Here is a 23,392-nt window from a genome sequence, read left to right as displayed (position 1 = left end):
TTGGTGCGGATTCTGCAGACAGGCCTATTTACTCTGTTAATGTGGTGTGTTACACAATTGACTTTTGGATGTTAAGCCAATCTTGCATTCCTGAGATAAATTCCAGTTGATTGTGCTGTATAATCCATTTTACATATTGCCAAATTCTACTTGCTTATATTTTTTTGAGGATTTTGCATCTTATTTGTAAGAGATAGTAGTCTGTAGATTGGTAAGAGATATTAGTCTATAGCTTTTTTTGTGGTGTATTTCGTTTAGGTATCAGGGTAATACCAGCCTCATAGAATGAGTTGGGAAATGTTCCCTTCTCTTCTATATTTTGAAAGAGTTTATAAATCATTATTTATTCTTAAAAAATTGTGGTAAAATATACTAACATAAAAATTTCTATCTTAACCATTTTTAAATATACAATTTAATAGTGATAAGTATATTCACATTCTTGTGCAACCAGCTTCCAGAAGTTTTTTTGTTTTTTGTTTTTTGAGATGGAGTCTCTCTGTTGTTGCCTATGCTGGAGTACCATGGCACAATCTCAGCTCACTGTAACCTCTGCCTCCCAGGTTCAAGCAATTTTCCTACCAACAGCCTACAGAGTAGCTGGGATTACAGGTGTGCACCACTACACCCAGATAATTTTGTGTTTTTAGTTAGAGATGGGATTTTACCATGTTGGTCAGGCTGGTCTTAAAATACTGACCTCAGGTGATCCACCCATCTCAGCCTCCCAAAGTTCTGGGATTATAGGCATGAGCCACTGCACCTGGCCACCTTATAATTTTTATTTCTGTGAGATCAATAGTAATGAGCTCAATTCTGGATTTGGTAATTGAGTCTTTTTTTCTTGGTCAGTCTTGCTAGGGTTTTGTCTATGTTGTTGGTATTTTTAAAGAATCAACTTTTGCTTTCATCGATTTTCTCTACTGTTTTTCTATTATCTATTTTATTAATATCTGCACTAATCTTTACTATTTCCTTCCTTCTGCTTGCTTCGGGTTTAGATTATTCTTCATTGTCTCTATGTCTTTTTGGCTGTGTGCCTTCTTTAGTCTCATTAGAGTGAACTAGAGAGAGAGCAGAAATAAATGCATGTAAAATAGAAGACCTCTTGAGAATCCATTCAATAATGAATTGTTCCTTTGAGTCAAAACATTGCTGCCTCTGGGTGACTTTTGAAAAAAATGACATGGAAGCCAGGCGTGGTGGCTCATGCCTGTAATCCTAGCACTTTGGGAGGCCAGGGCAGGTGGATCACCTGAGGTCAGGAGTTCGAGACCAGCCTGGCCAACATGGCGAAACCCCATCTCCACTAAAAACGCAAAACATTAGCTGGGCACCTGTAATCCCAGCTACTTGGGAGGGTGAGACAGGAGAATCACTTGAACCCAGGAGGCAGATGTTGCAGTGAGCCGAGATTAGACTATTGCACTCCAGCCTGGGCAACAAGAGTGAAACTCTATCTCAAAAAAAAAAAAAAAAAAAAAAAAAAAGACATGAGAAATTTCCACCAGTGTTTTCCACATTAGCGTAAGTTAATTCCTCAGATACTTTTTAAAAGCCCAGTGTGATAGGTAAAAGCTGCCGTGTAGAAATAGAAGTTTTAAAAACAGGGGAAAGGGAAGAGTAACTTTCCTATTTTCTAACTGCTGAATAGTCAGGAAAAGTTGCCAAACAGGAGACTAATGTTTAAAATTTGGGACTTGCTGAAGTAGGGGATTGGGAGAGGGAAGGAAAAGATAAGACCGGGAGATGAGGAAGCTAAAAAAGGAAATGAATAGTTCTCACATATTACATCTTAATCAGCACAAAGTTAAGACATTTCCACCCGCTGATTTAATTCCCTTCTGTGTTTTATACCATGCCATTTATATTTTGTCAGCTATTTACTATTTTAATAATGATGAATTTTCAGAATCTATGGACACATAAATCTGAGCCTTTAAAATCTGAATTTTCAAAGATAGAAAGGCTAGAAAGTGAATGTTTACATTAAAAACATACGATTGCAAACAAAGTTCAGTATAAGGATCCCTAAAACAGTTGGCATCTTTATATATTAAATGATTCACTTTCCAAAAATGCTTTGCAGACAGCCTTTGAGGAAAACAATGGACTCTTAAAATAAAGCACACATTTCCGTAGCAAGCAGACGCAGAATGAATGAATGAATAAATAAATAAATAAGGCACATTTATGATTATAAAGTAAGAAAACCAGGAAAACTAATATTTGGATTTATTTTAGGGTCAAAAGTTCTGATCTGATTCTTGAGAGAGTCAATGCTGTCCATATTTTATTCACTTATTTAAAACATGCAAACATAGTCTTTTTGCTCCCCTTAAATATGTTCAGAGGCCTAGAAACTTTGGGGGAAAAAAAACACATAAAACTTTTAAAGTAGATTTTAGGCTGGGCGTGGTGGCTCAGGCCTGTAATCCCAGCAATTTGGGAGGCCAAGATGGGTGGATCACCTGAGGTCAGGAGTTTGAGACCAGCCTGGCCAACATGGTGAAATCCCATCTCTGCTAAAAATACAAAAATTAGAAGAGTGTGGTGGCACAGCCCTGTAACCCCAGCTACTCGGGAAGCTGAGGGAAGTGAATCACTTGAACCCAGGAGACAGAAGTTGCAATGAGCCGAGATCTTGCGATTGCACTCCAGCCTGGGTGACAAAGCAAGACTCTGTTTCAAAAATAAATAAATAGATTTTATTAGTAGAAGTAATATCCTTGTTATATCCTTATTTTGGATTAGTCTGTTCTTTGTATAAACTTAGATGTTTTGAAATAATATTGCATTGTTCCAACAATCTGGCAGGCCTGGACTTTCTTTTCTTTTCTTTGAGACAGAGTCTCCCTCTGTTGCCCAGGTTAGAGTGCAGTAGCATGATCTTGGCTCATGAAACCTCCACCTCCTGGGTTCAAATGTTTCTCATGCCTCAGTCTTCTGAGTAGCTGGGATTACAGGGCTGTGCCACCGTGCCTCACTAATTTTTGTATTTTTAGTAGAGATGGGGTTTCACCATGTTGGCCAGGATGGTCTTGAACTCCTGGCCTCGAGTGATCCACCCACCTTGGCCTCCCAAAGTGCTGGGATTACAGGCATGAGCCACCATGCCCACCTTGGGCATGGACTTTTTAGACAAGGGGGTATTTATGGCCAGCCGAGGCAAAGCAGTCACTGCTCTGAGTCCAGGTTTCATCTTAGATGTAGAGACAATTGCAGACTCTTTTCTCTCCTGGCTTGATATTTAAAAAGTGGAGCAGATTTCAATTTCCATTTGGTAGTCCTCTGTTGAAGAGTTCAGCATTTGTGATATGTGGTAGTTGCAATAACCTTTCTCTCCATGACACTTTTTAAACAGCTTGGTTTATTGGGTTTTAGTTTTTGCTGTTGCATTATTACAAAGGGAACATGTAAGGGTTTGAATGCTTTTGGATGTCTTCAGGTAATGAGCCAGTGGAGTTTGGAGTGGATGCACTGTGGTTGAGTGAAGGTGATAGAATTCTGACACATTATGTATAACAGATTATTTTCAACCTTCTCCCTCACCAGGCTGTAACTGGAACCACTAACAAGCAAGGTTCTTAGTCATCATACTATCATGGCAAATGAGAAAAAATGACAAGCTAAAGAAAAATTATCCACATATGAGCCTCTGGCATGTTTCTCCTAACTCCTAACACATAAATATTTTTGTTACTTAAGTAGTTTAGTTAGTTCAAGACAGAGCTTAAGGTAACACCCTTCTGATGCCCTTTTTACAATTTTTAAGGAATATGCAAAATTCCTTAATGACATGAAGCTACAAATGCCAGTTAGAAATATTATGTGCTTGCATTACAAAGTTAGACTTTTGTTTTAAAGAAATTATAAAGTGAATTTCAATAAAGCTTATTTTATTGAATGCAAAAAAAGAAAAAAAAAGATCATCAAGGTGTTAAATGGCTTAAAGGAAGCAGGAGTGTGGCACCCCTGTGCCCCAGTGGTGTATATGTGGGTGGTGATTGTACCCAATTGCTACCCATCCCCCATCTAGAAAAGTCAGGCTGACTCTTTCTCCTTTCATTCAACACATAGTTAAAAATAAATTTAAATAGCCACTGTCAGCACGGTGGCTCACGCCTGTAATTCCAGCACTTTGGAAGGCCAAGGAGGGCAGATCACTTGAGGTCAGGAGTTCAAGACCAGCCTTGCAAACATGGTGAAGTCCCATCTCTACTAAAAATACAAAAATTAGCCGTGAATGGTGGCATGTGCCTGTAATCCCAGCTACTCAGGAGGATGAGGCAGGAGAGTTGCTTGAACTCAGGAGGTGGAGGTTGCAGTGAGCCAAGATGGTGCCACTGCACTCCAGCCTGGGTGACACAGAAAGATTCCATCTAAATAAATAAATAAATAAATAATAAAATAAATTTAAGTGGCCAGGTATGGTCTGTCCAGGCTCATGCCTGTAGTCCCAGCACTTTGGGAGGCTGAGGCAGGTGGATCCCTTGAGTCCAGGAGTTCAAGACCAGCCTGGGCAATATGGTAAAATCCCATCTCTACAGAAAAATAAAAAAAATTAGCCAGTCATGTTGGTGTACACCTATAGTCCCACTTACTCGGCAGCTGACATGGGAGGATCACTTGAGCCCGGGTGGTCAAGGCTGCAGTGAGCCATGAGCGTACCACCACACTCAGCCTGGGCGACAGAGTGAGACCCTGTCCAAATAAATAAATAAATAAATAATTTAAGCCACAGAAAATACCAGATGACACATATTCCATTCACTCAGAAATTATTTATTGAGGGTCTAGAATGTGCTAGGCCATTGGAACATAACTATGGATAAGACAGGCATTAAACAGGCAAGGTGGCTCATGCCTAAAATCCTAGCACTTTGGGAGGCCAATGTGGGTGGATCACAAGGTCAGGAGTTTGAGACCTTCCTGGCCAATATGGTGAAATCCTGTCTCTACTAAAAATACAAAAACTAGCTGGCGTGGTGGCAGGCAACTGTAGTCCCAGCTACTCGGCAGGCTGAGGCAGGAGAATTGCTTGAACCTGGGGGGCAGAGGTTGCAGTGAGCTGAGGTTGCCCCACTGCACTCCAGCCTGGCGCCTGGTGACGGAATGAGACTGTCTCAAAAAAAGAATTGCTTGTATCTGGGAGGTGGAGGTTGCATTGAGCCAAGATCATGCCACTGCACTCTAGCCTGGGTGACAGAGCAAGATTCCATAAAAAAAAGATTAAAAAAGGACAGGTATGTTTCTGTCCTCATGGGAGTTTAAGGTCTACTACTGGAAAGACGAATGAAATGATGACAAAAGTAAACAAACAAACTTATCACAAATCATGATAAAAATCTATAAAGAAACAAGCCATGGCCAGGGATAAAGAATATCAGGGAGAGGGAGATACTTCTGTTCCACAGAATGGTCAGGAAGACACTTCTCAAGAAATATGTGAGCTGAGACCTATGGGACAAGAAAGAGCCAGTCACTTACAAAGCAGGGAGCACAGAGCTCTAGTTAGAAGGAACATGCATTCAAAGCTCCAGAGCCTGGAATGGGGCTGACCTTCTAGAAAGGCCAGTGTGACTGGAGGGCCATGAGCGAGGGAGAATGGCAAAAGAGTGAACCCTAGGTTAGCGGGGATCCAGATCACATTCAACTCTCCTAAGCAACTGTGTTAGTTGGCTGAGGCTACCATAACAAAGTACCACAGGCTGGGTGGCTTAAATGATAGAAATTTATTTTCTCATGGTAGAGGCTGGAAGTCCAAGATCAAGGTATTGGCAGGTTTGGTTTCTTCTAAGGCCTCTCTCCTTGGCTTACAGATGGCCACCTTTTCTCAGTGTGTCCATGTTACAGGTGGTGGGTGTCTAGGTTCTTGGCATTCTGAACAAAGAATTGGACAAAATGTACAAACAAAGCAAGGAAAGAATGAAGCCATAAAAACAGATTTGGCCATGTGGTGGCCCATGCTTGTAATCCCAGCACTTTGGGAGGCTGAGGTGGATGAATCACGAGGTCAGGAGTCTGTAGACCAGCCTGTCCAATACGGTGAAACCCCATTTCTACTAAAAAAACCAAAAAAACAAAAATTAGCAAGGCATGGTGGCACATGCCTGTAATCCCAGCTACTCTGGAGTCTGAGGCAGGAGAATCGCTTGAACCTGGGAGGCAGGGGTTGCGGTGAGTCCAGACTGTGCCACTGCATTCCAGCCTGGGCGACAGAGTGAGACTCCATCTAAACAACAACAACAACAACAACAACAAGAGAAATCCAAAAAAACCCCAGAGATTTATTGCAAATAAAAGTACACTACACAGGGTGGGAGCAGGCCAAGCAGAGGGACTCAAGAGCCTAGTTACAGAATTTTCTGAGATTTAAATATCCTCTAGAGGTTTCCCATTGGCCACTTGGTGTACACCCCATGCAAATGAGATAGTGGCTCACAGTCAGTCTGATTGGTTGCAGAAAGAAACCAATCAGAGGCTGAAGTGAAGTTACAAATGTTACACCCTTTGCAAACGTCTGATTGGTTGTGGAAAGAAACCAGTCAGAAACTAAAGTGAAGTTACAAAGTTACACTTCTATGCAAAGGAAGACATGGCCCAATCAGTCTGAATGGTTGTGATAAGCAACCAATCAGAAGCTGAAGTGAAGTTACAAGTTATACTCTTTTTTTTTTTATTGCATTTTAGGTTTTGGGGTACATGTGAAGAACATGCAAGATTGTTGCATAGGTACACACATGGCAGTGTGGGTTTGCTGCCTTCTGTCCCCTCACCTGTATCTATCATTTCTCCCCATGCTATCTCTTCCCACCTCCCCACCCCCTGTCCCTCCCCCATTTCCCCCCAACGGACCCCAGTGTGTGGTGCTCCCCTCCCTGTGTCCATGTGTTTTCATTGTTCAACACCCGCCTATGAGTGAGAATATGCGGTGTTTGATTTTCTGCTCTTGCGTCAGTTTGCTGAGAATGATGGTTTCCAGGTTCATCCATGTCCCTACAAAGGACGTGAACTCATTGTTTTTGATGGCTGCGTAATATTCCATGGTGTATATGTACCACGTTTTCCCTATCCAGTCTATCATCGTTGGGCATTTGGGTTGGTTCCAGGTCTTTGCTATTGTAAACAGTGCTGCAATGAACATTCGTGTGTACGTGTCCTTATAGTAGAATGATTTATAATCCTTTGGATATATACCCAGTAATGGGATTGCTGGGTCAAATGGAATTTCTATTTTTAGGTCCTTGAGGAATCGCCACACTGTCTTCCACAATGGTTGAACTAATTTACACTCCCACCAACCGTGTAAAATGTTCCTATTTCTCCACATCCTCTCCAGCATCTGTTGTTTCCCGATTTTTTAATGATCGCCATTCTAACTGGTGTGAGATGGTATCTCAATGTGGTTTTGATTTGCATTTCTCTAATGACCAGTGATGATGAGCTTTTTTTCATATGTTTGTTGGCCTCCTGTATGTCTTCTTTTGTAAAGTATCTGTTCATATCCTTCGCCCATTTTTGAATGGGCTTGTTTGTTTTTTTCTTGTAGATCTGTTTTAGTTCTTTGTAAATTCTGGATATCAGCCCCTTGTCAGATGGGTAGACTGCAAAATTTTTTTCCCATTCTGTTGGTTGCCGATTCACTCTACCGACTGTTTCTTTTGCCGTGCAGAAGCTGTGGAGTTTGATTAGGTCCCATTTGTCTATTTTGGCTTTTGTTGCCATTGCTTTTGGCGTTTTGGTCATGAAGTCCTTGCCTACACCTATGTCCTGAATGATTTTGCCTAGATTTTCTTCTAGGGTTTTTATGGTATTAGGTCTGATGTTTAAGTCTTTAACTCATCTGGAGTTAATTTTGGTGTAAGGTGTCAGGAAGGGGTCCTGTTTCTGCTTTCTGCACATGGCTAGCCAGTTTTCCCAACACCATTTATTAAACAGGGAACCCTTTCCCCATTGCTTGTTTTTGTCAGGTTTGTCGAAGATCAGATGGTTGTGGGTATGGTGTATTTCCTCTGAGGCCTCTGTTCTGTTCCATTGGTCTATATCTCTGTTTTGGTACCAGTACAATTATACTCTTATGCAAATGTCTGATTGATTGTTGAAAGCAACCAATCAGAGGTACTTTCAATATTTCATCTCCCATGAATAAAAAGTGGGGGACAGTTTGCAAAGGGAGTAGCTTCTAGTCTTTTTGTTATTTAGGTGTGGAAAATTGGGGTTTTCCTTTTGATTTAGTTCTAGGAAATCAGTGTGAATTGGCCATAGGTTCCCTGCCTCCAGACCCTATTCTCTTGCCTATCTGCATGGTCCTTTCCCTGTGGTGCCTGCATATCCCTGGTTTCTCTCTGTATGTTTTAATTTCCTCTTTTTATAGGAATCTAGTCAGATTGGATTACAGCCCACCCTAAATACTTCCATTTAGCTCACTTCCTTGAAGGCCCTATATGCAATAACAGTCACATTCTGAGGTACTGAAAGTTAAGGTTTCAACAAACAAATTTTTTTGTGGTGTTGGGGGACACAATTCAGCCCATACAACAGCTTTAAGGATTTCATTTTTATTTATTATTATTATTACAAAGACGGGGTCTCACTATGTTGCCCAGACTGGTCTCGAACTCCTGGCCTCAAGTGATCCTCCCATCTCAGCCTCTCAAAGCTGGGATTACAGGCATTAGTCACTACACCTGGACTTTTTTAAAAAAAATTTTTAAATTTTTACTTTTACTTTAAAAAAAGTTTTTCTGAGTTATTTCACTTAGGATAACTTTAAGGATTTCAGATATACTCTGAAAAGCAGTGGAAAATCATTGAAGGGTTTGAAGCAAAGACTGTACGGAAGGAGATGTGGCAGACACTTCCAGATATCAATTCTTTTTTAATTTTAATTTTTAATTTTTTGAGACAGAGTCTTGCTCTGTTACCCAGGCTGGAGTACAGTGGTGTGATCTTAGCTCATTGCAACCTCCACCTCCTGGGTTTAAGCGATTCTCCTGCCTCAGCTTCCTGAGTTACTGGAACGATAGCCCCACACCACCACGCCTGGCTAATTTTTATATTTTTAGTAGAGATGGCGTTTCAGCATGTTGGCCAGGCTGGTCTTGAGCTCTGACCTCAAGTGATCCATCCTCCTCAGCCTCCCAAAGTACTGGGATTACAGGCGTGAGCCGCTGTGCCCAGCCTCAATAAACATTTTTGGAGCTACTATTCTGTGGTACATTCTGTACTTCTGAGAGATTTATTTCCTGGTTTCTCAAATTTATATTGGTGACTCTTTCCTGTGATATCAGTTGTTTTCCTGTAATTCACAATAAAAATATGTTTCGTGTCATGATCGGAACACACGTGACTTGATAAAACACTGAAAACAAAGATTCACAAAACAATAACCAAAGTATGTGCTGTTTGCGTTTATATTTTCCATTCTATTCTGCTACTTAAAAAAAAAAAAACTTCTGGTCACATCCACTGTCCACCAAACTTGCTTTCATTATTCATTGATGAGTCAAAACCCATAGTTTAAAAGTCAATCTGTGTTATTTTTTTGGCAACCTTCACACCCAATGATAGCTCTTGTACAGTTGACTTAAAAACATTTTTTTGTGGATACATAGTAGGTGTACATATTTATGGGGTACATGAGTTGTTTGATACAGGCATGCAATGTGTAATAATCACATCATGGAATGGCCTATCCATCCCCTCAAGCAGTTATCTTTGTATCACAAACATTCCAATTACACTCTTTTAGTTATTTTTAAACATAAAATTAAGTTATTATTGACTAGTCCCCTGTTGTGCTATCAAACAGTAGGTCTTATTCATTTTATTTTATTTTTTTTGTATTCATTAACCCTCCCCGCTAGTTGATTTTTCATGCCAGCATCTCATCTCACCACCTGGACCGTGAGCATGAGTCCTCGCCTTGCTCATCTCCGTATCTGTAGTGCCTGGCCCTGTGCCTGGCATATACTGGATTGTATGCTCCTTGAAACCCAGAGTCGTATAGTGTGGCTCTTAGGGTCTCCTCAACACAGTAAACATGAGAAAGGTACCGTTTCCATTTGTATGGAGTCAAGGTGGAAGTCGGGATGGTTCTTAGCAGTTTTGGCAAATAGGAAAATTTTGTCCCCAACAAATATTTCAGGCGCTGTCCACATTTCTCTTCAACAATCCCCCTCTTTATAGGACTCTTAATATTATCATTATTATGTGAAATCTTAGAATTTTAGTGTCTTTCCAAGTATTCAACACATGGACTAGTTGATCTGATTGAAGGTAACACACACCTTAAAACGCTAGAGGATTGAGCTAGAGCAGAAGACTGTTTCTCTAACTAGGAAATTTTTAGTAACCCAGGAAGAAAAGGCCATGGCAAGGTGATGGTAGGGTGATGGGGTACGGGGATGTTTATTGGCAAGTGGGCATTTTGGCCCCGATCACAACATCCTTGAGTCAGCCCATCTGCATTTGAGGCATTGGGGAGATGGAAGGCTGTGGACACATGGGACAGTTTCCTAGAGCACATGGGCATGCACAAGCCAGTGTACAGGAGACAGAAAGCAACTTTACTTCTGGAGCGAAGCTTATTCTTTAGTCTTGTTTTCTCTGGATATGCTGCCTCCATTTATTAACAGATATTTCTGCCTCCGGAGCATACCCACACTGTGGGCAAGAGACAAGAATCTCAGAGTTGGTATTCCTGGTTTCCATGGGCAGATCTGGTAGGTGGGCCACTTGCTTCCTGTCATTTTGGCTCAAGGGAGGATATGGCTGCTCCTGGGAGAGCCACCATTTGTTGTTTGCAAAGAAATTGCTTTTCCAATAAAAAGCTATTCCGACTACCTGCTTTTTTTTTTTTTTTTTTTTTTTTTTTTTTTTTTTTTTTTTTTTTTGAGACAGAGTCTCACTCTGTCTCCCAGGCTGGAGTGCAGTGGCACAATCTCGGCTCACTGTAACCTCCGCCTCCCAGGTTCAAGCAATTCTGCCTCAGGCACCCGAGTAGCTGGGGCTACAGGCGCGCGCCACCATGCGCTGCTAATTTTGGCATTTTTTGGTAGAGAAGGAGTTTCACAGTGTTCGTCAGGATGGTCTCGATCTCTTGACCTTGTGATCCACCCACCTCGGCCTCCTAAAGTGCTGGGATTACAGGTGTGAGCCACTGCGCCCGGCTCTCCAACTACTTGCTTTAATTAGGCAATCTGGAACAGGCTCCAGGATACTCTGTTAGGTGAAAAAAATAAGTTGCAGAGAGTGTGCATAGTGTGCTGCCACTAGGGGGAGAAGAAGGAAGACTATGTATTTGTAAATTCATTTTGCACATACACAAAATATCTCTGGAAGTACACACAACAGAGATAGATGAGAATACAAGGAGACAGCTTTCCTGTGGACAGTTGGCCCTCTGTATCTGCTGAATGTACTACATCATTTTATATACGGAACTTGAGCATCTACAGGTTTTTGGTATCCTCAGGGGATCCAGGAACCAAACCCCTGTGAATGGGAGAGACAACTGTACTTTTTTTTGCATTTTGAATTTTTTTTTTACCATATATATATGTTATAACCTATTCACATAAATTATTTCCAACAAAAATAATTAACATCATTCCTAAAAGTAATATATATGATATATATTATTATTATTATATAATATATAATAATTATATATAATATATAATATAATAATAACATATAATAATATATATCTAAACTTATATATATTATATATATTTATAAATATATGTATATTTCTTAGTAGTTTAGGCAAATAGGGAAATTTTGTCCCCAGCAAATATTTCAGGCGCTGTCCGCATTTCTCTTCAACAATCCCCCTCTTTATAGGACTCTTAATATTATCATTATTATGTGAAATCTTAGATTTTTAGTGTATTTCTGAGTATTCAACACATGGACATAATATAATAATATATAAATATGTACAATATATATTTATGTGTTATATAAATAATATATAATATATATTTATATAATATATAAATATATATTATGTATTATAATTATAATATATTATATATATAATTATATATATAATATATACTTTTTTTTTTTGAGGCGGAGTTTCGCTCTTGTTACCCAGGCTGGAGTGCAACGGTGCGATCTCGGCTCACCACAACCTCCGCCTCCTGGGTTCAGGCAATTCTCCTGCCTCAGCCTCCTGAGTAGCTGGGACTACAGGCACGCGCCACCATGCCCAGCTAATTTTTTGTATTTTTAGTAGAGACTGGGTTTCACCATGTTGACCAGGATGGTCTTGATCTCTTGACCTCGTGATCCACCCGCCTCGGCCTCCCAAAGTGCTGGGATTACAGGCTTGAGCCACCGTGCCCGGCCTTAATATATACATTTTTATAAATCAGATCAACTAGTCCATGTGTTGAATACTCGGAAAGACACTAAAAATCTAAGATTTCACATAATAATGATAATATTAAGAGTCCTATAAAGAGGGGGATTGTTGAAGAGAAATGCGGACAGCGCCTGAAATACTTGTTGGGGACAAAATTTTCCTATTTGGCTAAACTACTAAGAAATAGACATATATTTATAAATATATATAATATATATAAGTTTAGATATATACTATTATGTTATTATATATATTATTATATTTATATATAAAATATAATATATATTATATATAATCTATATTATAATATATAATATATGTTATATATTTATAAATATATAAATATGTAAATATATATAATAACATAGTTTATAATGTCTTTTGTTTTTTTCTTGAGATGGAGTTTTGCTCTTGTTGCCCAGGCTGGAGTGCAATGGCGTGATCTTGGCTCATGGCAACCTCCGCTTCCTGGGTTCAAGCAATTCTCCTGCCTCAGCCTCCTGAGTAGCTGGGATTGCAGATGTGTGCTACCATGCCCAGCTAATTTCTGTATTTTTAGTAGACACTGGGTTTGACCATGTTAACCAAGCTGGTCTCAAACTTCTGACCTCAGGTGATCCACCCACCTCGGCCTCTCAAAGTGCTGGGATTACAGGTGTGAGCCACCGTGCCCACCCTATAATATTACTTTAAGTGAACCATTATATGTATGTATAAAACAAACAAAAGTAACAATAAGAAAAACTCCTATGTATAATGGGAAAAAGACTGGAAGGGGCTATACTACAAGGTTAATGGTGGTTTCTGTAACTCATCTTTTGTTCTTTATTCATTATTTTCCAAATTTTCTTTTGTTATATGTTTTGTTGCATAATGGCTAACCATTATGAAACAAAACAGATGGCATAGGTGACTATACCATCTACGTTTGTGTATGTTCACTCTATGATGTCTACACAGTGATGAAATAGCCTAAACACACATTTTTTTCAGAACATACTGTAAACCAAAAGGTGCCTGAGACAGGTCTCAATCAACAGAGAGGCTTATTTTGCCAAGGTTAAGGACCATGGCCCATGGCACAGCCTCAAGAGGTCCTGAGAACATGTGTCCGAGGTGGTTTGGTTACAGCTTGATTTTATACATTTTAGAAAGAAGTTACAGGCAAAGACATGAATTGATACATGTAGGGTGTGATGGTTAATACTGAGTGTCAACTTGATTGGATCAAAGGATGCAAATGTGTCTGTGAGGGTGTTGCCAGATTAACATTTGAGTCAGTGGGCTGGGAAAGGCAGACCTACCCTTCCTCTGGATAGTCATCATCTAATTAGCAGCCAGCATGGCTAGAATATAAAGCAAGCAGAAAAATGTGAAAAGAGAGACTGGCCTAACCTCTCAGCCTACATCTTTTTCCTGTGCTGGATGCTTTCTGTCCTTGAACATCAGACTCCAAGTTCTTCAGTTCTGGGACTTGGACTGGCTCTCCTTCCTCCTCAGCTTGCAGATGGCCTATTGTGAGACCTCATGAATGTGTGAGTTAATAAACTCCCATATATATAGTAGAATATATATATATATGTGTATATATATATATATATGTGTGTGTGTGTATATATATCATATATGCTGATAGCATATATATATATGTATGTATATATATATATGTATGTGTATATATATATATATATATACACACATATATATATATGCTATCAGCTCTGTCCCTCTAGAGAATCCTGACTAATACATAAGGTATACATTGATTTGTCCCAGAAAGGCAGAACATTTTGAAGCAGGGTGAGAAGTAGGAACTTCCAGGTCATAAATGGATTCAGAGATTTCCTGATTGGCGATTAGTTGAAGAAGTTAAGCTCTGCCTGAAGAGTTAAAGTCTGCCTGAATTAAGGTACGGGGGACGGGAGTTGTGGAAGCCAAGGTTCTTCTCATGTAGATAAAGCCTTTAGGTAGCTAGCTTCAGAGGGAATACATGGCAAATGTCCCTTACTGGACCTTAAAAGATGTCAGAGTCTTAGTTAAATCTCTTCTGGATCAGGAAAAGACCCAGAAAGGGAAGAGCATTCTCTCCAGAATGTAAATTTCTCCCGTATGAGACAGTTTTGCAGGGCCATTTCAAAATATGTCAAACAAATATAATTTGGGGTAAAATACTTTTATTTCCAGAGTCAGCTGGAGTGGATATTTATTGCTACAAAGAATCTGTTCTGTCAGTCTTAAGATCTCTATTTTAACGTTAATGCTGATCAGTTGTGTGTAAACTTTAAAAGAGAGAGTGTATGAGGAGGCATGTCCAAAACCCCCTTCTCATCATGGCCTGGACTAGCTATTTGGGTTTCTTTGGAAGCCCCTTGTCTGGGGGATGGGGTCCATTCAGTCTGTTGGGGGACTTGGAATTTTAATTTTGGTTTACAGTATCTTCATTGTTAAGTGACACATGACTGTATTCTATTTTTCCAGGTTGCAGTAACAGACCTGTCTAGGGTTGGACTAGCCTACCCACATGGTTTGGACCCGCCTGATGGGAAAAGGGCTAGATGTGGACTAGACGCCGGGCATAGTGGAGCAGTCCCACCTGCAATCCCAGGTATTCAGGAGGCTGAGACAGGAGGATTGCTTGAGCCCAAGACTTCCAGATCAGCTTGGGCAACACAGACAGACCCCCTCCCTAAATAAACAAAACAAAACAGATCTGGACTACAGATGAAGCTGCAAGGCAGTGGGCATTGTCAACCAAAGGGAAAGGAGGAAGGATTTCAGTTGCTTCCATCTGAGGCATTTTATCCATCTTCACCATGGCTGTTTGTGTGTTGCGGGAGAGCCAGGTGAGCCTATGAAGCTTTCTTATCTACTGTGGTCTCACGGCTTGGATCACCTCCCATGCTAAGTTCTCTCTAGTTGGCAGCTCATAATTTCACACTTAGCTTCTATATGACCTGTTGGCATCTTTTTTTTTTTTTTTTTTTTTTTTGAGACTAAGTCTCACTCTATTGCCCAGGTTGGAGGGCAGTGGTGCCATCTTGGCTCATTGCAACCTCTTCCTCATGGGTTCAAGCAATTTTCCTGCCTCAGCCACCTAAGTAGCTGAGATTACAGGCACACACCACCACACCCAGCTAATTTTTGTATTTTTTAGTAGAGATGTGGTTTCCCCATGTTGGCCAGGCTGTTCTCGAACTCCTTACCTCACGTGATCCACCTGCCTTGGCCTCCCAAAGTGCTGGGATTACAGGTGTGAGCCACCGCCCAGCTGGTAGTTTCCATTTTGATTCTCCATCTGTAGATGTGTCCCCACCTGTGCTAAATGTCCTATCCTCTACCTCTTGTTTTAAAGTCCCCTACCTCCTGGGTGTCTTCTGGAGAGCACCCAGGTACATTAAACAGGTTTGAAGTAAGCATGTGGTTCCCCTGCCAAGCCTGCTGCCTACCTGTACTCCGTCTCTGTTAATAGCACTACCACCCACCTAGTCGCCAGGCAGGATCTTGGCTTTCACCTTGGCTCTTTCCCCTCCCTCTCCCTCACACTCTTCTGCCAGTTCTGCCCCTCTCTCGACACCCTCTGCCTATCATCCCTTACCCTTCCATCTCCCAGCCTTTAGTAGAATCTGTCATTTATAAGTAAAAATCTGATCCAGCAGCTCTCCTACTTAAGGACTCTCAGCTCTCCTCCTTAACAACTCCATTCATGTGATAAAATCAGAATTTCTTGTGCGGCAGAAGAGAGTCTTCATAATATATTCCCAGCCTGCCTCTCTGGCTGCATTCTCTAACACAGCCGAAATTATACCAGCCTTCAGCTTCTTAATGTCCTCCAAACAAAATCTGTTCTTTACAACTCAGTACTTCGTACAACTCTGTACTTTTGAACACTGCTGTCTTTCATATTTAGTGCTCTCCTACCGACCTTTTCAAGGTTACCTCAAGGGTTTGAGGGGCAATCTCTTTCCCCTTGTCTCAATCAGCAGACCTGGGCTATGTGGATGATAGTATGCATGATAAAACAGCTAAACCTTTGATTTGATTCTGTTCTTAATTTTCATCCTGCTCCACTCTACTCTTTGTAAAGATTTAACAAATAAGCATGAATTCTTTCCTGGCATTAGGCTGCAATTGGAGCCAGAGGATTATATTACAGCTAAGAAGTGTCTGAACAAACAGGGGAGGGGGGTCAAAATCGTGCCGGAAGGAAAAATGCCTTTCAAGCTTTTGGAGATTTGCTGCCTCTGATCCTCTGGCTTTGATCTCCAGGACTCCATTACAATAAGGTATTAGCTTTAACCAGCTCGTTGTTTCTGTGCCAGGAAGGTAGGCTGAGGGGTCGTGCTTAGAAAAGAAGTGAGACCCTGTCTTTACAAAAAATTTAAAAATTAGCCAAGGATGGTGGTGCATGACTGGAATCCTAGCTACTGAGGCTAGGCTGGGGAGGGAGGATCGCTGAAGCTCAGGAGTTGGAGGCTGCAGTGAGCTATGATCATGCCAGTGTACTCAAGCCTGGGGGAAAGAGGAAGACCCTGTTTTTTAAAACGGCAGCAACAAAAACCAAGGAACAGTGAATTGCTGTCAGGCTCAGACACAACACAGCACTAGAAGACAGGTTCTTCTCCAGTAAGGACAAGAAGTAGGAGCATCAGGGGATGGATACCCAATTTTCCATGTTTGTGATTATTACGCAGTTCATGCCTGCACCAAAATATCTCGGAGAGACAATTATAATATCCAGGATTATGATGTAGAGACGTGGTTCAATTTGCTGTAGCAGAGATGGGAGCGGAAAAAAAAGAGTAGTGTTAACATTTTTGAGGCCAAGATAGCCCTTTGGCAGCCAAAATACAGTGATATTCAAAGAACATGCCTCCTGGCCTAGCAAAGATTAACCTCCTCTCTTTCATTTCTAAACTTGCAAAGTCGCTGGATTAGTCCGTTTTCATGCTGCTGATAAAGACGTGCCTGAGACTGGGAAGAAAAAGAGGTTTAATTAGACTTGTAGTTCCACATGGCTGGGGAGGCCTCAGAATGATGGCAGGAGGCAAAAGGCACTTCTTAACATGGTGGTGGCAAGAGAAAATGAGGAAGAAGCAAAAGCAGAAACCCCTGATAAACCCATCAGATCCCGTGAGACTTATTCTCTATGACGAGAATAGCAAGGGAAAGACTGCCCCCCTCTCCCAAGATTCAATTACCTTTCCTGGGTCCCTCCCACAACACATGGGAATTCTGGGAGATGCAATTCAAGTGATATTTGGGTGGGGACACAGCGAAACCATATCATTCATCATCTCTCACCACCTCCATTTCCTCACCACAAACTCACTCATCACTTCTCAGGATAACTCCCCCCCTCCACTCCTTCTCCAGGAAGATACCAATTCTCAGACAACATCCTCTCCCTTGGGGGAATGGCAGTGCCACTCCCAGAACCAGGAAATCAGGAGGAAGGTAGTTTCTCAGGCAGCAGCTATGAAGCCTTGGAGTCATCTTTGCCTCCTTTGTGCAAGTCCCCTTTACTGCCAGCTCAGCATCTGATGAGTTGCCAAGTCCCACCAAGTCCACCCCATAGGATCTCTCTAGCATCTGCCGACATCTTCACCCTCACAGCAGTCACAAAGCACCAAAGTGGGATGGAGAAAACTGCCCACCATCAACCCCAGCTCTCCAACCACCATCTTCTTCATGTCTATATGAGCTTCCTAAGGTTGCTATAGCAAAATACCAGAGTGGCCTTAAACTGCAGAAACTGGCCAGGCACCATGACTCATACCTGTAATCCCAGCATTTTGGGAGGCTGAGGTCGGTGGATCACTGAGGTCAGGAGTTCGAGACCAGCCTAGCCAACAAGGTGAAATCCCGTCTCTACTAAAAAAAAAAAAAAGACAAAATTAGCCAGGTGTGATAGCCACACCTGTAATCCCAGCTACTCAGGAGGCTGAGGCAGGAGAATTGCTTGAACCTGGAAGGTGGAGGTTGCGGTGAGCTGAGATCACGACATTACAATCCAGCCTGGGCAACAAGAGGAAAACTCAGTCTCAAAAAAAAAAAGTAAAAAATAACCGGACATGATGACCTGCACCTGTAGTCCCAGCTACTTGTGAGGCTGAGGTGGGAGGATGGCTTGAGTCCAGGAGGTGGAGGTTGCAGTGAGCTGAGATTATGCCCCTGCACTCCAGCCTGGACAGTGGAGCCAGACCATGTCTCAACAAATAAATAAATATTTTTTTAAATGCAGAAATTTGCTCTTTCCTAGTTCTGGAGGCTAGGAGTTCTAAATGAAGGAGCCGGCAAGGCTGGTTCCTTCTGGAGGCCCTGAGGAAGAACCTGTTCCCTGCCTCTCTCCCAGCTGCTGGTGGTTCCTGGCAACACTTGGCATTCCTTGATTCACAGACGCATCACCCCTGACTCTGGCTCCGTCTTTATATGGCACCCTCCTCTGTGTGTGCATGTCTCTGTGTCTCTGATTTCTTTAAAGCTACCAGTCATTGGCTTTAGGGCCCATCCTAGACTAGAGTGACCTCATCTTAACTGATTACATCTTCAAAGACCCTATTTCCAAATAAGGTCACATTCTGAGGTTCTGGATGGACATGAGCTTTTGGGGACACTCTTCAATTTAGTATAGTGTCTTTCCAGCTGTCACCTTCTCACTCCTCTCACGTGTTCCCCTTCCCATTTGGGGACCTGAAGTCTGACTGCCTCCCTCCTTTGTGGGTCCTCTGTTGACCTCATTTTCTTTTTTCTTTCTTTCTTTCTTTCTTTTTTTTTTTTTTTGACATAGGGTCTCACCCTGTCACCCAGGCTGGAGCATAGTACCACGATCCTGGCTCACTGCAACCTCTGCCTCCTAGGCTCACACAGCCCTCCCACACCAGCCTCCCAAGGACCTGGGATCACAAGTGTGCACCACTGAGCCTGGCTAATTTTTTTGTGGAGACAGGATTTTGCCACATTGTCTAGACTGGTCTTGAATTCCTAGACTCAAGCAATGCCCCTTCCCCTGGCCTCCCAGAGTGCTGGGATTACAGGCATGAGCCACTGTGCTTGGCCAGTATTCCTATCTAGCCTTGATTCACACAGCTGATGACCTGAATCTTATCACCTCTTCCTCCGACTTCCTATCCTCCATCTGCAGCCTGCCTCCCTCCATGAGGACACATAGGCTTCTGTCTAAAAGAAAAGAAACCACACTCTGTGAGCACTAAGACCACAACAAAACCTCTGTCCTCTCCGGTCGCAACTGAGCACCCCCCTGCCCATCAGTGGTCTTCAGTGAGGCTTGCAAAGGTTCCCTGCTCTCCCCAAGCCCCACCCGACGGAACCTCCTGACTCAGGAATTGACTCCTTACTTCATGGAAAAAATTGAGCTGCAGAGTTTCAGGGATCTGAACAACCTGCTCTTCCTTCCTTTTTACTTACACTTAGAACTAACCACACTCCTCTCTCCCAGATTGCAGAGTGAGCTGTCCTTTTGCACGGGCCAGCTGAGCCCCTCAGCCCCTTGGGGAGCTGCCCCTAAGGCCCTTCAGCCCTCTCTTCTTTCTGGCTAATGCCATCTCTCTCTCTCTCTCTCTTTTCAAGCTAGGCTGCTTGGAAAATAGTCTCTGTGGTTTTTATGCCCTCCCTTCCCATTTACTCAAAAGTCACCTGCTTCATGGAGCCTCCCCAGACCCCTCAATGGGATGCAGTCGCTCTTCCCTCTCTCCCCCACCTAAGTCCCAGTGCTCTGTTTGTCCTCTCAAGGTACCTGTACTGTTTGGTGTCATCATATCTATTGTGCCAAGCCTGTAGCAGGGCAAGGGCAGGGCCTCTGACCTTGCACATCATCACAGACATTCTATAAATATAGTTGAAAGACTCCAAAGTCGGCTGGTCCTGGGTCACACTGTGTTCGGCCAAGCCCAGCTTAGGTGTCTGTTTTCCCCCATGCAGCTGGATGAATGAAGTGGGCCACAAGGGCTGAGAGATACAGCACCTTCATAGAACCAGTCAACAGACCCCAGGCTCCCAGGCTCTCCTACCAGTGGATGCTGTGGGTGCTTTCGGTGAGTGGCAGCTGGTGACAGTTTGGGCAGGGAAGCAGGGAAGGGGTTTGAGAGAACAGCTCTCCCAGTGGTGCCAATAGTCTCTTTACCTCCCCTCAGACTGAGGCTTGCATATGTACAAGACAGTGCGTGAGTCTGTGAATTTCACTTCACGTGTGGCTTTATGAAACCAATCTCTGCCAGACCATACGTACCTTCTGTACCTCCAAGGCATAGTGGTGGCTCGGCTCCTCTCCTCCACATCCAACCTCCTTTGTTATTCTCTGGGGCACACTTGCAGTCTGCCAGGCTTTTTTGAGCTAGATGCTTTGCATACCCCTTCATCCAGTCCTTATTGCCACCAAATCAAGTAAATGCTATTCCTCCCCGCTCCTTTTTTTGAAGCAGAGTCTCGCCCTGTCTACCAGGCTGGAGTTCAGTGGTGTGATCTTGGCTCAAGTCTCTGTCTCCTGAGCTCAAGCAATTGTCCTGCCTCAGCTTCCTGAGTAACTGGGATTATAGGTGCACACCACCATGCCTGGCTAATTTGTGTGTGTGTGTGTGTGTGTGTATATGGTGGTGAAACCATATGTATATACATATACACACAATACACACACACACTATACATATATATATATATGTATATATGTATACATATTTCTACTAAATATATATATATATAGTAGTAGAAATGGGGTTTCACCATGTTAGCCAGGCTGGTCTCCAACTCCTTACCTCAGATGATCCACATGCCTCAGCCTCCCAAAGTTCTGGGATTGCAGGCACGAGCCACCGCGCCCAGCCTATTTCTCCCTTTTTAGAGAAAAATGAAGGCTCAAAGAGGTGAAAGTAACTTGCCCAGAGTCACACTGCTAGTGAGTGGCAGAACAGTCCCCAAGCCCTGGCCTCGATGATGCCAAAGCCCATGTTGTAACCACTGCCCCAGCCTTTCTTTCCTTTTTTTTTTTTTTTTTTTTGGAGATGGAGTTTTTGCTCTTGTCACCCAGGCTGGAGTGCAATGGCGCAAGCTCTGCTTGCTGCAACCTCCACCTCCTGGGTTCAAGCAATTCTCCTGCCTCAGCCTCCTGAGTAGATGTGATTACAGGTGCTTGCCACCATGCCTGGCTAATTTTGTATTTTCAGTAGAGACCGTCTGGTCTTGAACTCCTAACCTCAGGTAATCCACCCTCCCTCGGCCTCTCAAAGTGCTAGGATTATAGGTGTGAGCCACTGTGCCTGGCCAAGCCTGTATTTCTCCAGCAAGATCAACATTGATCTTAATTTTCACCTAATCTTGTGCATAGTGGTTCCAGGGTGTGTTCACCAGATGTGAGTTACGCCCACGACACAATTCCCCCTCTCCCTGTGCTGCTCACCCACTAGCTATCCCAAAATACTGAAGGTGTCAGTGGAGGAGTGATTAAAAAGGGGGCATCATAAACAGCAACTCAAAATACTAAAAGAAAATATTTAAAAAGGGGTAACAGGGATTAGCTTTTGTTAGATTTCATCTAACCTGACTAAGGACAAGGCTTAGGGCTGTGTTCCATCTGTTTTCTTATCTCTAGTGCTGAGTGAAGGAATATGCTTTCATTCCTGATCAAAATCTGCAAGCTCCTTTATCTGCCTTGGTGGTGAAAGATGTTGCAGCAGCAGTGGGCGCCAATCCTCATCTTGACTCTCCTCCCACTGCCTTATCAGGATGTCATCTCCAATAGGAACCACCTGTAGGTGCAATGGAATAGGGAAGTCTTTGAATTCTCTTGTCAGAAGACTTGAAGATGAGTTTGGCGCACACTCATCTTGATAAAGAAAGGTCTTTGTAAAGATTTAATGTGATCACGTAGGTAAAACTTGGCACAACTTTATCAAAAAAGAAGTGTTTAGTAAAGTAACAAACGTATTGACCTAGCTAATCCTCCAAAGTGGCATCCAAATAAGTGAGGCCAAGGGTGTGGCCGATAACTTTTGTGCCACTTAGGAGGCCATTGGACCTTGATGTTACTCATGTTACTGTATGTGGCACAGAGAAAAACACATTAGAATCTGAAAATCTGTTTTTCCTGTGGCTCTCCTTGTGCTCAGAATCATACCCAGCTGCCTCCTCTGACCTCAGGACCTCTTCCATCTGGCTCCTGCCTCGGTTTTGGATCTCATCTCAAACCCTTCCCTCTGCAGTCTCTTGGTGGGGGAGCAGCCCAGCCCCTTTCACCTCAGGATCTCTGCAGGTGCTGTTCCTGTTCATCCTTCAGTCTCAGCTGAAGTGTCATCTCCTTCCCTGACCACCTAGCAGAATCCCTGTCATTTTGAAACAAAACGAAACAACCCATTGCATCCCCAAGAGTGCCCAACAAGCATGCTCAACAAATAGCTGTTGGATGAATGCAGGAAGAAACTGGACCACTGCCAGCTTAGGCAGGCAAGGAGGGCCTTGTTTTTTTTGTTGCTGTTGTTTTGTTTTTTTAGTCTAATCTGTGCTTGGGGCTGTTTTTAAGGTGGTGCTCTGAAGACTTTAAAAATTAGTGGTGATCTCACTAATCCCACAGAAACACAAACTACCATCAGAGAATACTATAAACACCTTTATGCAAATAAAATAGAAAATCTAGAGGAAATTGATAAATTCCTGGACACATACACCCTCCCAACACTAAACGAGGAAGAAGTTAAATCCCTGAATAGACCCAATAGCAAGTTCTGAAATGGAGGAAGTAATTAATAGCCTACCACCTAAAAAAAAAAAAACACCCCAAACCAGACAGATTCACAGCCAAATTCTACCAGAGCTGCAAAGAGGAATTGGTACCATTCCTTCTGAAACTATTCCAAACAATAGAAAAAGAGGGACACCTCCTTAACTCATTTTATGAAGCCAGCATTATCCTGATACCAAAACCTGGCAGCGACACAACAAAAAAGAAAATTTCAGGCCAATATCCCTGGTGAACATTGATGTGAAAATCCTCAATTAAATACCAGCAAA

General features: G+C 42.5%; 1 long non-coding RNA gene across 1 annotated transcript in view; it reads left to right on the top strand.

The window, feature by feature from the left end:
- Positions 1-20,421, top strand: part of LOC141584277 (uncharacterized) — a 32,413-nt gene extending 11,992 nt beyond the window's left edge. The window contains exons 2-3 of the long non-coding RNA XR_012517223.1: positions 14,855-15,219; positions 20,315-20,421. This is a non-coding gene — a long non-coding RNA (uncharacterized LOC141584277). The remainder of the gene's footprint in view (positions 1-14,854; positions 15,220-20,314) is intronic.
- Positions 20,422-23,392: the final 2,971 nt, after the last annotated feature.

The sequence above is a fragment of the Saimiri boliviensis genome, chromosome 4 (assembly GCF_048565385.1).
Source record: "Saimiri boliviensis isolate mSaiBol1 chromosome 4, mSaiBol1.pri, whole genome shotgun sequence".
In the NCBI taxonomy this organism is placed as follows: domain Eukaryota; kingdom Metazoa; phylum Chordata; class Mammalia; order Primates; family Cebidae; genus Saimiri; species Saimiri boliviensis.
Note: the sequence above shows the minus strand (reverse complement) of the source record. Positions and strands in the feature narration are given on the sequence as shown.